Genomic DNA, 13,554 nt, shown 5'->3' with positions numbered 1-13,554 from the left:
GTGCAGCAGGGCCTGTGTCAGACTGTGTCCCCACCCTGTCCCAGACACAGAGGGAGAGCCAGGTGGGCATCCTTCACACACCTGTCAGCCTCAGAGCTCTGGTGGTGCCCTGCCCCATCTCTCAGCTGTCACCTGCTGAGGCTCCTGTGCCTCCGGTGCTCTCAGGCAGCTGGAGCGGCTCCTCAAGTGCCTGAGAGAGCCCCGGGGCAAGCTTAACCAGAGGAAGGCCTGCGGGGCCCTGCATTGGTGGACAGAAACCCCAGCTTCCTGCCCCTGGGTGGGACAGTTCTGAAGTGTGCTCTACATGGTCTCTCAGAGGGTCCCCAGTGGAGGCTGGCCACCAGTTGTCCATGGCAATAACCCACTCGCTAACACACTCTGTTGGCTCTTCTCTCTTCTTTGTCTTAATCCGCACCCCCCACCCCCCACCCACCATGCTTCCTAGGATTGCCTCCCAAATAAACTATTTATACCCAAATCTATTTTACCCAAATCTTGTGTCAGGGGCTGCTTTGGGGGAATCCAGACTGAAACAGCTACCTGTCCACTCTCCCATCACTGCCCTTCCTCCCTGCCTCCATCCCTCCATCTCCCTTCATTCCTCCCATTACCCCATCTTAATTAATTGATCTCATTCACTCATTCAGCCACGAAGTCACTCACTTTTTCCATCTGGTTCAGCATTTCTCAAAGTGTGCTCCATGGAAGGGCTCTTGTCTCGTATTCTTCATCAGTCTTATGTGAGTAAATCCATTTGGGAAACCCTGGGCCAAGGGTCACTATGAGTTGGAATTGGCTCCACAGCAATGGGTTTTTGGGCTAATTACGGTTCCTCTGGTGCAGTGGTTAAGAGCTTGGCTGCTAACCAAAAGGCCAGCAGTTCGAATCCACCAGTTCCTCCTTGGAAACCCTCTGGGGGCAGTTCTACACTGTCTTGTAGGGTCACTATGAGCCAGAATTGACTCTACAGCTGTGGATTTGGTTTTGGGTTTATGGTTCCTCCTGCCTCCTGGCTTCGGGACTTCGAGTCCACGTCGCCAGCTAACGGGGATTGTGAATTTCACGGAGGGGGCAACATGAGCAGTATTCTTACTTTTCTGGGCTCTGGGTCCCTTTTAATGCCCTTGTCTGGTGTTTGGAGACCTGCTGATAATGCTGCTGTCCTTGAGTAGGCAGCCTGTGTCCTGTCCTGTGCTGGCCCAGGGGCTTCAGAGGCCAATGAGATATGGTCCTTGCTCTTAGGTTGCCTACAGCCTGGGAGCAGCTCTGGGGGTAGGAGCTGGTTGTGACCTGTGGTCACTACAGCCAAGGAAGACCTGGTTATTGACCATTGTTTGTTTTCTGTAAGACTCTGCTGGCCTGCCCACCACTCACCAGAAGGGCATCTGTGTCACCCCCTGTCCCGTGGGGCCCTGATGAGCCCTAGCCTGAGCGCCGGTACTGGAGTACTCTCCTCAGCCCCTCCCCCAGGCTCCTGGCAGAGAGGAGGCCAGTCTCCTTGGAGGAGTGTGCATATATGGACATTACAGCAGAGGGCACCTTGTAGGTGGAGGAGGCAGGAAAAGCCGAGAACACGACAGTGGCATCCTGAGTCCTTTTGTTTGTGGGAGCTGGGGGTTGGGGTGGGTTGGAGTCAGCATGGAGCTGGGCACTGTCATCATAAATGCCACTACATTCATTCCCAGAGCACAGAGGTGGCACCTCAGTTATCTGTAGTGGTGTTTAAAACCAAGCCAAACCCATTGCCATTGAGCCGATTCCGATTCATGGTGACCCCATGTGTTACAGAGTAGAACTGCTCCACAGGGTTTCTTGGCTATAATCTTAATGGAAGCAGATTGCCAGGCCTTTCTTTCATGGCACCAATGGGTGGGTTCAAACCACCAAACTTTATGTTAGCAGTCACGCACAAACTATTTGTGCCACCTAGGGACTCTAAGAAGGACAGAGAGTGAGTATTTTGCATGCAGCGAGGGACACACAAGTATCAGGCTCTGCCCAGAGAGAGCTGCTCAGGAGAGCAGGGGCTATTCCTGAAAATGGAAGGCATGAGTGGGTTCAATCTGGAACATCCCTAGGGTGGGAGACAAGCCCAGGATCAAAATGATAAGTTTTGTCCACAGTGAGGAGTGTCTGTGGCCCATGGGTTTGAAAGTGGGAGAAAGAAGCGTCCTCATTCTTCAGGGGCTGACTCCAGTTTGCCATGAACAATGGCGGCAATGAGCTGCCATGTTGTGGTGAGGACTTGGAGAGGGTGGTGGGCCAGGGTAGCCGGCCTCAGCCCCTCTGCTTGGTGGTGCTCTGGGGCTGGTGGATGAGGAAGAGCTGTGCTTTCCTACCTCATCTTCCCCTCCTGTCAAAAGGTCGGCAGTTTGAATCCACCATGCACTCCTTGGAAACCCTATGGGGCAGTTCTACTCTGTCCTATAGGGTCACTATGAGTCGGAATTGACTCAATGGCAGCGGGTTTTTTTTTTTTTTTTTTGTACCCTTCTATGGCTGGCGCCCCACCCTCAGGGCTGTGGGGGAGGCTTCTAGAACAATGCTAGTGGACAGGAGTTCTAGTAGGAGGGAGGGTGGCAGAGGAAGGGACCCACGCTCTGTCAAGAGATCAATGTCCGAAACCAGGGCCTTATGGAGGATACAGAAAGGGAGAAATTTATGTAAGGGGGAGAAAACAACTCATTCCGGTCTAGTTTCAAACTACCCCTCCTGCCATACTCTTTCTTGGTAGTAAAAGCCATTTGTGCTGAAAGCCAGCTGCTCTGAAAGTAACGTATGCAGTCCCTAATGTCCCTGGGGTCAGGTCCTGAAGTTTACGGCTCATCTTGGTGACACTGACGCTGGCCAGGTCTTGGAGAAACAATGCCATATTGCAAACGAGGTTAAGAAGAATAAAGTATCTTCTGCAAGTCGGTGAATACCCCAATACCCCTGTCAACAGGAAAACGACAGAGCTTCGGGTGGCTCCTAATCTTCAGAGAAGTAATGGGAAAGGATTCCTAACCCAGTTACCACCAGTTCCAACTCTGTATGTCAGAATAGAATTGTGCTCCACAGCATTTTCAATGGCTGATTTTTTTTGGATCTCCAGGCCTCTGGTTGGACTCGAACTGCCAACCTTTTGGCTAGTAGCTCTGCAATGTTAACCATTTGCACCACCTACAGGCTCTAGATGGAGGTATAGTTTTAGTTTGTTACTGTCTGGTGTTTCCTTTCCTTACAAGTTTCAGATAACATGAATCCCCAGGCACTCTTGATCATGCTACTTCCTGCTACATTTTTATTGATACAGTATATTTATTTTGAACACAAAAAGAATACATGGTTGCTTATTCAGCGCCTAGTCCAGGAACAAGAAAAGCTGTTCAGCTCCATCCCCAAAACACTGATGAGTAGGTAGGGATTTTTTTTTTCCTGCACTCTCTAGATTTGCAGACGCAAGACGTGTTTCTTGTAAGAGTCTCATCCCTGGTGTGCATGTTAAAGGCTGTACAGTACAACAGACAGATTTTTTGCCTAGAAAACAGTACACCACAAAGGTGGACAGAACTGCTTGTAAACAAGGTCCCTCCCCCAGGTGGAGTTGAGGGCTGGAGGATGTGGGTGCTCTCGATGCTATAAAATCTCCAGATGGATCTGTTCAGTTCTGCACCAGAATAAATTCTATTTCTACAGAAAATAAATCTTTTAAGATTGCCATCCTTGCCACCCCTCTGCTTAAGAAAAACCAAAACCAAACCAAACCTGTTGCCATTGAGTCAGTTTTAACTCATGGCGACCCCATGTGTTACAGCGTAGAACTGCTCCATAGGGTTTTCTTGGCTGTAATTTTTACAGAAGCAGGTTGCCAGGCCTTTCTTCTGTGGTTTCCTGTGGAGCCGCTGTCTGGGTTTGAACAGCCAACCTTTAGGTTAGCAGCCAATCGCAAACTGCTTATGCCACCAGGGCTCCTCAGCTTAGGAAAGGGATTGCTGAATTGTTTTAGCCCTTTATTGGAGGAATTGATGATGATGATGTTTAAAGATGGGTGACAACAGGTGGGAGAGGAAAGTGGGCAGAAGGACTCTAGCTCCCTGTTGCTGGCAATGCTGGCAGGGATACTCCTCAAAGCTGCTCGGCTGCCACCCTCTGGTAGGCTGGGTCTTCAGAATCCTCGCTGCACCTGCATGGTCTCTGATGGAAATTTCTGGAATTCATGGTCCAAGATCTGAGCCTCTCTGCAACCAGGCAGACCCCACGTATCCCCTCCTGTGGCAGGGCCCTGAAAGGGAGGCTGAGACACAACTCTGATCCTCTCGTGGTAGGGTAGTGGTATGTAGGGGGCTCACATCCCCTTTATTTTGTCTGCAGACACCCTAAAGGGGCAAGGCCTGCACGTGTCGACTTCCAGTTCCCAACTATGAGCCATCCAGGATGACAGCACCAGCTCCTGGGGTTTGGCTCCAGCCCGTTTAAGGTCAGGCTGCAATGGTCGCTGCTCTGCCTGGGAGCCATGTCAGGGCAGCACCACAGCCAGGCTACCTGGAGAAGGGCAGTGGCCTCATCTTCCTTAGAGACCCTCAGTTCTGGGCATGCAAGTGGCTGGACTGGCTTGGGAACAGCTGTAACCCACCACCACACACCCAAGGGCCCTGTTCATCCCCTTGTAGCTTGAGAGTGGGGGTTCCTGTGCTAACTCCACTAGCACCACCAGACTGAAGGTACTGCATTAGGGAGGGGGGCAGGAGGACTGTGTGGGCCTCTTGGTTATGCCCGAGCCCCCATACCCGTGTCCCCTACCCGTAAGTGGCAGGAAGGTGATGTTGTGGCTCTTCTGCCCTGGAATGGAGGGCAGGTCCCAGCACACAACTGCCCCCTCATGGAGGCTGCCCCAGCTCCCCTGAAGGACAAGCGGGCCCTGGGGTGGGGGTAGGGGCAGGCAGCTGACCTGGGGCCGTGGAGCAGTTTCTGGAGACAGAGCCAGAGTTTGGTCGTGGCCTGCCAGGCGAGGACAGGAGTAGAAAGGTGCAGGGAAGGGGCCTGGGCAGCCAGGGGGACAGGGGAGTAAGCCCCACTCCCTGTCACCTCTTCTGCACCCTAAGTGTTCCCTAGAGAGACACAACCAACAGGCTGGGGAGGAGGAGCTGGCCACCGGGAATGTCAATTTTTTAACAAAACCTTCACAGGTGGGTTTTCTGTGTGTGCAGTGGGCTTGTGGGTGTGTATGCATCTACACACGTGTGAAGCATGTTGGGATATGTCTGTGTACATGTATGTGTGTATCTGTCGAAATCATGTACATGTGTGTGCATGGGGGTGTCTTATGTGTTTGCCCATGTGTGCCGGATGGGTGCTCTCAGCCCAGTGGGACTGGCAGGACCTGGCTGCCAGGGTCGCTCACACAGTCCTCTCTGGGCCCGAGGCTGGGGCCTGGGTTGGGGTGGCTGAGCCCTGGGAGCTCTTGGGTCCTAGTCCTGGTCCTGGCAGTGGTAGCAGACCCAGTGGGGGGCTGGCCCCACACACAGCCTCGTAAGGGGGCAGGGTGTCCATGGAGATTGTACAGAGGCCACTCTGGTGCTGGGTCCTCTGCACCTGCTGGTGTTGGCCAGGGTTGTGGCTGCTGCTTGTGTCGAGGGGGCTGTCCAGTGCAGGGCAGGAGTCGGTCAGCGAGTAGGGCGGTGGTGCGTCTGTAGGGATGTACAGCTGAGTGGCTCCTGGGCCCATACACTCCTCATAGCTATAAGAGAAGAGGCTCCCTCAGGACCCTGTGGAGGATGGGCCTTAGGGGGTTGTTGGGGGTCTCTCCCCAGGGGCTAGGGCCTATCTGCAGTGAGAAGCTGCCCTGGTTCCCAGGGAGGGCCTTGTCCACACTAGCTCCAAAGGAACCACTGAGACCTGGGTTCTGCCCCAGCTCAACTTCCAATGGCCCATGGGAACTCAGGCGAGTCCTGACTTTCTTGGGCCTCAGCTTCCTCAACGTAATAGTAGCTGCTGCCCTTTACAGAGCATCTCCCAGGCCAGCGCTGGACTAAGGTCTATGAGTGTGTGGGCGGGTGCTGGGGGCGGGGCTGCCTCAGGCTCAAGTCACCCCAAAGCTGTCCTTCTAGGCTCAGGCAAAAGTCCCCTGATCCCTGACCTCACAGACACTGGGCAGGGAGGCATCCACTGCCCTGGGGGCCAGAGGGCAGGGGTACAGGATAAAGGATGATGGCACAAAGCGGCTGTTTGTCCAGGGGCTGAGGGGTCTCCTGGTGGGGAAGTGATGGAGGCCCCAACCCTCCCCTTTTGAAATACTAACTGGCAGGAGAGGACCCCAAGGCACCCAGAGAAGAACTCCCCAAAGGGACCTGCCTGATCTCACAGAGACCTGCTGGGTTGGGAAGGGTGAGGAGGTGGCTACGCCCAAGACCCCAAGACGTTTCCTGCATTTATACCATTTGGGGAGGGGCACTCTTTTCCATGGTAAGGATCTTTGTTCCCAGGCCCCCCGTTCCCTCCTCTGCCGTGTGGTCTCCTTACCCTGGGGGAGAATCCGGATACAGCTCTTGGAGCGTCGTGGCATCCATATCCCCATCAGAGCTGAGGTCCAAGGGTGGGGGCCAGTCCTCGTCAGGGCTGCAGGCATAGCGCATCCTGTGGCTCAAGCCACTGTAAGTGAGCCCCTCGGACACTGCAGGGAACAGGTTATCAGCCCAGGACTCCAGCCAGTGGCCAGGGAGGGTCCTTAGGCTCTTATCTCCCCACCTGACCATCAAGCCCTAGCCAAGCCACAGCCTCAGAATGTGAGTGCCCATGCTGTGCTGGGCTTGGGGCCATAGAGAGGAGACAGAGCTGACCCTGCCCTGGTGGGGCTCCCAGGGTGGCAGGGAGAGGGCCCTGGGGACAGCCCCATACCAGGTGGTGTTATCATGAACTTTGACAGAGGAAGCACTGGGGCTGTAGGAGCAGAGCCTGGAGGTCAGGAGGGCTTCCTGGTGGAGGAGCTGCCAGAGCTGAATATTATCAAGGAATTAGCCATTGGAAGAAGGGCAAACCAGGTGGAGGGAACAGCACAGCTAGAGCCAAGGAGGGAGATGAGAAAGACTTCCCTGTGGATAGGAAGCTTCAAGCTTGGGTATGAAAAATGGGGAGGAAGGTGGCGGGGAATGAGGGCTGCAGAGGGCGCTGGTAAGGTCTTCCTCTCCCCCACCATTCCTTTTAGATATGCCAAGGAAAAAGGGGGCTTCGTTGGTGAAATAAATTTGGTCCACTCCACATACCAAATTCTCCCCTGAGGTTTTTACCACAGATTAGCACGTTGAAGGCTCTGGAAAGTTCTGCAGCTAAGAAACATCTCTAGCTGTGTTTGTCCAGCATTTGATCTCAGAATCTTATTTTCTTAGACTTAATAGGACATGCTGATGGAGCACAATCTTCTTATTCTACAGCCGAGGTTCAGAGAGGCCCAGTGATTTGCCAGAGGCCACACAGCAAGTTAGCAGTAGAGAGGGCTGGGGGCAGCCGGATGTCTGGCTCCTCACCCTTTAAGCCTCTACCTGCCTGTGCCTAACATGTCTAGTTGTGAGTGAGGGACAGTGTCAGCTGCAAAGATGGCTGATACATAAGGTCTCCCTATCCCCAGTGGGTGCCCAGGTGGCTCCTCCCCTCACAGGGCAGGACTCAATGTCAGAGGCGGGGTTCCACATCAGGGGTGGAGCTCGTGAAATCGGTACCATGGCTGCCACCCCATTCTACAGATGGTCACATACCTGGATCAGTGTGGAGTTAGAATTCATGCATAGTCTGTGTAACCACAAAGACTGCTCTTTCCAATCCCCTCCTCTCCTTTCCCCACTGATGATACCACTGTGAGTGGAAAAGTCTGATACAAAACTGTATCTGCAGGTATAATCCCAGGTTTACCTATGCACATGGGGAAAGCTCCCAGAAGAAAATATTCCACATACGTTAACAGTGGCTCCATCTGGATAACAAGATCATGACCCCTATTTCCTTCTCTGTATTTTCTGTATTTTTAAGGTTTTCCCACAATTAACACATATTACTTTTCTACTAGGAAGAAGGAACCTAATAGCATGTGCTGTAAAAAAGCAGGTGAAATGAGATTTGTTTCCCTTCAGGGCACCAGCTGAAAGATGAGAATTTTGGAAAAAACTTCAAGGAGAAACTCAGGGAAGATGAAAGCATAAAATAGCAGGACGAGGATAAAAGCTGATTTTTGGAGCCTCTGGGCTCTGGTGCCAGGGTCCTGTCCCTGCCAGTCTTGCCAGGGAAGGGTCTTTGAGCTCCGGGGAGGATCCTACCTGCAGAGCAGAAGGTTGGGGCTGTCCCACCGGGTATCCCTGGGTAACGCTAAGGCCGTTTCCTAGGGCTGAGTGGGTGGCCCTGGCAGAAGGGCAGAGAGCCGACAGGACTGAACTAAACTCAGCAGTTCTCTGAGCAGTCTCTCTCTGTGGGCTGCTTTTCCTTGGGTCTTCAGAGGCTGAGTATTTGGGGGAACTGGGGTACCCTGTACCTACCTCAACCTCCAATCCTGAGATGACGAAGCTGAGTCTCAGATAACAGCTGGAAAGACCCTTCCTTGCCCCCTTTGAACTACTTGCGTTCCTTTTTATCCCCTCTCCTCTCCTAATTTCCACACCAGCACAGACCCAGATGGTCCAGGGCTCCAGGAGTCCCTCTTTCCACTTTGTGGAAGGTGAAATCTCCCTATCTTCCACTTTACCAGAATTAAGCAATACCTTGATTCGTTGTTTAACCCAATTCCAAGGTTACCGACCCTTGGCAGCCCCTGGGAGACAGGGAGGGGAAGGAACTCACATCCAGGCAGTAGCTCACCGTAATTGTGCTCCAGCTCTTGGGGTTGATGCTGCCGGTCCTGGTGGTGGCGGTGGCGGCCGTGCTGGACCCGGGCCTGCCTGTCCCTGCGGATGCTGCCAACGATGATGGTGATGCAGGAGAGGATGATAACCACCCCTATGACTGCACTTGCCACCAGCACAGGGGACACGAGCAGATGGCTGTGCTCCAAGTTCTCCGAGAATGTGGTGTAGAAGTAGTTGGTGCGGTTGTATCGAGCTACTGTGGACAGAGAGAAAGGACACTGAGCTGGGCCCAGGCTCTGCCACAGACCTTCTTCCTTAACTTGAGAGTTACTTATCACTAAGTAAGCGGACGGCACTGGGTTGTTTGGGTAAGTAAGCGGAGGTGGGCCTGAGGTCAGATCCATGGACTATATTCTGGCTGTTCCTGCTCAGCAAGAGGGCAGCCTAACTTACCCCACTGCCTGCAAGAGTCTCTGGTAGCTAGGGCTGACCTCCACTTCTCTCCTCTAAAGGCTTTATCCCCAAAACCTCAGCTAACTCACATATAGGGAAAGGGAGGAGCAGAGAGGGTAATGGACTTGCTCAAGATCACACAGCAAATTAGTGGCAAAGCTGAGGCTTGAACCTAAGATTTGGTGCCAGACAAAGACTCCGCTTCACCAAAATAGGAGGTTTCAAGGCCAACGTGACTTTACCAAGGTACTGGGAAGCGGCAAGAGATATACAGGGGGATGGAGTATGAGGACCAACTCTGTTGGCCTCCTGCCTCAGAAGGGCTGTGGCAACAACTGACATAGACATGTTGAGGGGTTGGGTGAGATTAGGGAAGACTTCCCAGAGGAGGTGAAGCTGAGGGGATCTTGGAGGGTGAGAGTTAGCTCAGTGAAGGGAGGGGAAGGCACTCCAGATGGGAGAGCAAAGGCAGCAAGGTGTGGGAGGAGATTTCCAGAAAGGAGTGTGGGTGGCAGGAGCATGTTGTTGTTGGGTGCTGTTAGTCGATTCCGACTCATGGTGACCCCATGTGACAGAGTAGAGCTGCTCCGTAGGGTTTGCTAGGCTGTAATCTTCATGGGAGCAGATCTCCAGGTCTTTCTCCTGTGGAGTCACTGGGTGGGTTCAAACTCCCAACCTTCCGGTTAGCAGCTGAGTGCTTAACTGTTGTGCTACCAGGGGCAAGAGCATGGGGAGGGTGCAAGATCCTCCTGAAAGAGTAACAGCTGGGCCCCTGAGAGCCCTAAGGAAGGAACCTCCTGGGACCCTTGGTTACTTCGTCATCGTACGGGATAAGATGAAGGGGTGCCGAGGGCTGGGCTTCCTGGGGGAGGGTCAGGGATCAGCTAGGTCCAGCCAGGAGCACCTGCTGCCTTGCTCAGGGAGAGCTGCTGGACCTCGTTGGTGAGGGCCTTCAAGCTACTTAATCCTCCAACTCAGTCGGGCAGGGATGTCAAGTTCCCCTTTTACAGATGCATTGACTGAGGCAGCAAGAGAGAAAATCCCTGAAACCAAAAGCTGATTCTTTGAAAAGATCAACAAAATTGACAAACCTTTTACTAGACTGACCAAGAAAAAAGAGAAGACTCAAACGACTATAATCAGAAATGAAAAAGGGGACCTTTAAAAAAAATCGTGGTAAACTATATGTAACAAAACATCTGCCATTTCAACCATTTGTACATGTACGATTCTGTGACATTGATTACATTTGTCATGTGCAGCCATCACCACTACCTGTCACCACTCTGTTAGGAGACTTTTTTTTTTAATTGAAATTTACTTTAATGGAAAAGAAAACATTATTTATTCTGACCTTATGGAAATAAAAAAGGATTACAAAGGAATACTATGAACAATTGTATGCCAAAAAATTAGATAACTTAGAAAAATGGACAAATTCCTGGAAAGACACAAACTACCAAAATTATAAATCTCTTAGAAGAAAACATAGGTGTAAAACTTCGTGACCTTGGATTAGGCAGTGATATCTTAGACTTGACACCCAAAACACAAACAACAAAAGAAAAAATCAATAGACCGAACATCAAAATTAAAGCATTTGTACTTCAAAGGACACTACTGAGAAAGTGAAGACAGCCTGAAGAATGGGAGAAAATTTTTGTGAATCATGTATCTCCTAAGGGACTTTATCTAGAATATATAAAGACTTTTATAACTCAATAATAAAAAGAAAAATAACGCAATTAAAAATGGGCAAAGTACCTGAATAGACATTTCTCCAAAGAAGATACAAATAGCCAATAAGCACATGAAAAGGTACTTGCTTGTTCTCTCCCTCTCTCTTTCTCTGTGTCACACACACAAGCATGGCTGCCTCTTTCTCGTCCATTAAATCATGAAATGTCACCGCCTCAGAGATGCTGCCCCTGGTTGCCCCTACCCCAATATATGTCACTATCATCATCCTGTGTGCTTCCTTCAAGGTACATATCACAATCTATGAATATACTGATTATTTGTTTACTTGTTTATTAGGTTTTTGGACTCTTTAGCCTCCCACTAAGGAGCCCTGCTGGCGCAGCGGTTAAGTGCTTGGTTGCTAACCAAAAGGTCAGCAGTTCAAACCCACCAGCCTCTCTGGGGAAGAAAGATGTGGCAGCCTGCTTCTATAAAAGATTTACAGCCTTAGAAACACTATGGGGTAGTTCTACTCAGTCCTCTAGGGTTGTAAGTTGGAATTGACTCAATGGCAACAGGTCTGGTTTTTTTTGTAACCTCTCACTAGATTGTCACCTCCTTTTGGACAGATATCCTGTCTGTCCTTACTTGTTCACTGTTTGACTCTGCAGCACCTAGCCCGGTGCCAGGCACAAAGCAGGTGCTCAATAAATATTTACTGAATGACTGAGTGAACTGCATAGGCTTTAGTTGGATCTGTGTCTGTCATCTCATGAGTCTAGAATTCAGTTTCTTCTCTGCTTTCTGACTGGCTGTGACTCTCTGAGTTCTGGAAGAAGTGCTGGCATCTCATTTTTATTCCTTGGGCCATCAGCTATGCTAAAGCTAAAGCTTTCCATTTTTCTTCAAGACTCGCAGATGAAAGGTGGTAAAGAGAAACTCCCTCTCATCTCTTCCTCTCAGGCAAAAGGGATCAGTTTAAATTATTTATCTGGTCTGACCTCAACTTCGGAGCGATCTAGTCCTTATCTGGTGAATATATAGCATGCCTGCCACCACTTACCAAGCTTATGCCAATGACAGACATTACTAATCAATCATGGTTCTTTTTCCTGTTTGGCCCAGGAAGTAGCCTCAGCATCCTTTTCAACACAGCACTTCACATAGTGACTACAACTGTCTAGAGCTTGTCATGAGATGGAGCTGTTGGGCATCACTCATCTAGTGTGACCAGTGGCCAATGACCAAGGACTGTGGCTTGGACTGGAGCTGAGCTAGCAGCTACTCTGTTACCATATTTTCTCTAATTAAGTACAGGCCAGCCATTGTCCGTCCGGCCAAAGTCTCCCTCTTCCTTCCTACTATGCAACCTCTCACCTGCAAAGCCAAGTGTAGGACTTGGGAGTGTCAGGGATGCCAGTGCTACTTGGGGAGAGTAGAGTGTGTAGGGCCCACACTACTGTGGAACAGTGGGGCTGGGTCTGAGAATCTTGTCCCCAGCAGGACTCTGGGGTGGCCTGTTCAGATCCCCCCTGCTGCTGTGGCCTGGGCCACCTCAAAATCCAAGGCAGACATGCCACCAGAGCTGGCCATGGGCAGGGCTGCACGTGCCCAGAACGACAGCCCAGTGTTGGAAGTGTATGGGTGTGCCCACCCCACAGAGCCTGCTGCAGAGGGGCCAGCCCCGCAGGGTCACCTTGAAGACAACCTTCCCTCCGGGCTCATTACCAACCTGGCTCAGAGACGGCCCCACCCATGTGCCTGCAGATGGATCCAGTCAGTGCAGGTGCCTGCCTACATGGCTGGCTGGGAAATTAATCTCCCAGTCACCATGACCAGCAGAGGTAGGTACTGTTTTAAATGACGAGGGAAACTCTTGCAGTTTTCAAACCCAGGGCCCATTTTATCAGCAAGAGAAATATGACTGCAGAGAAGTAACCTGATGACAGCACCCCCCTGCCAGCCCCTCCGCCTCCCTGTCCCCTAGCACCAGCTGTGGCAAGGACAGAGGATGAAGCAAGCTTTGCCTCTGCCCTGGAATTTCTTCCCAAGCAATTTCTAGACAGATGCTGGTGATCAAGTGGAAATTGCACCTCAAAATACAGCCTCTTCCCTGAGATGCTTTCCTTCCCCCCATGTCATCATGAGTAGCCACCACCTCCTGACCCCCTGCTGTGTGCCCCTCCCACTGCACTATGCACTATATCAGCTCATTTGTGTCTGTTGGTATGTCATACTGTGGTGGTTTGCATACTGCTATGATGCTGGAAACTATGCCACTGGTATTTCACCCTTGGTGGGCAGGTTTCAGCAGAGCCTACCAACTAAGACAGACTAGGAAGAAAGGCTTGGTGATCTACCTCCCAAAATTGTTGTTGTTGTTTTGTGCCATCGAGTCGATTCTGACTCGTAGCAACCCTACAGGACAGTGTAGAACTGCCCCATAGGGTTTCTAAGGAGTGGCTGGTGGATTCAAACTGCCGACTTTAGGTTAGCAGCCTGAGCTCTTTACTTTGAAATTAGCCAGGGAAAACCATATGGGTCACAACAGAATATTGTCTGATACAGTGCTGGAAGATAAGCACCCTCTGGGTTGAAAGGTACTCAAAATGCA

Source organism: Elephas maximus, chromosome 21 (assembly GCF_024166365.1).
Source record: "Elephas maximus indicus isolate mEleMax1 chromosome 21, mEleMax1 primary haplotype, whole genome shotgun sequence".
Taxonomy (NCBI): domain Eukaryota; kingdom Metazoa; phylum Chordata; class Mammalia; order Proboscidea; family Elephantidae; genus Elephas; species Elephas maximus.
Note: the sequence above shows the minus strand (reverse complement) of the source record.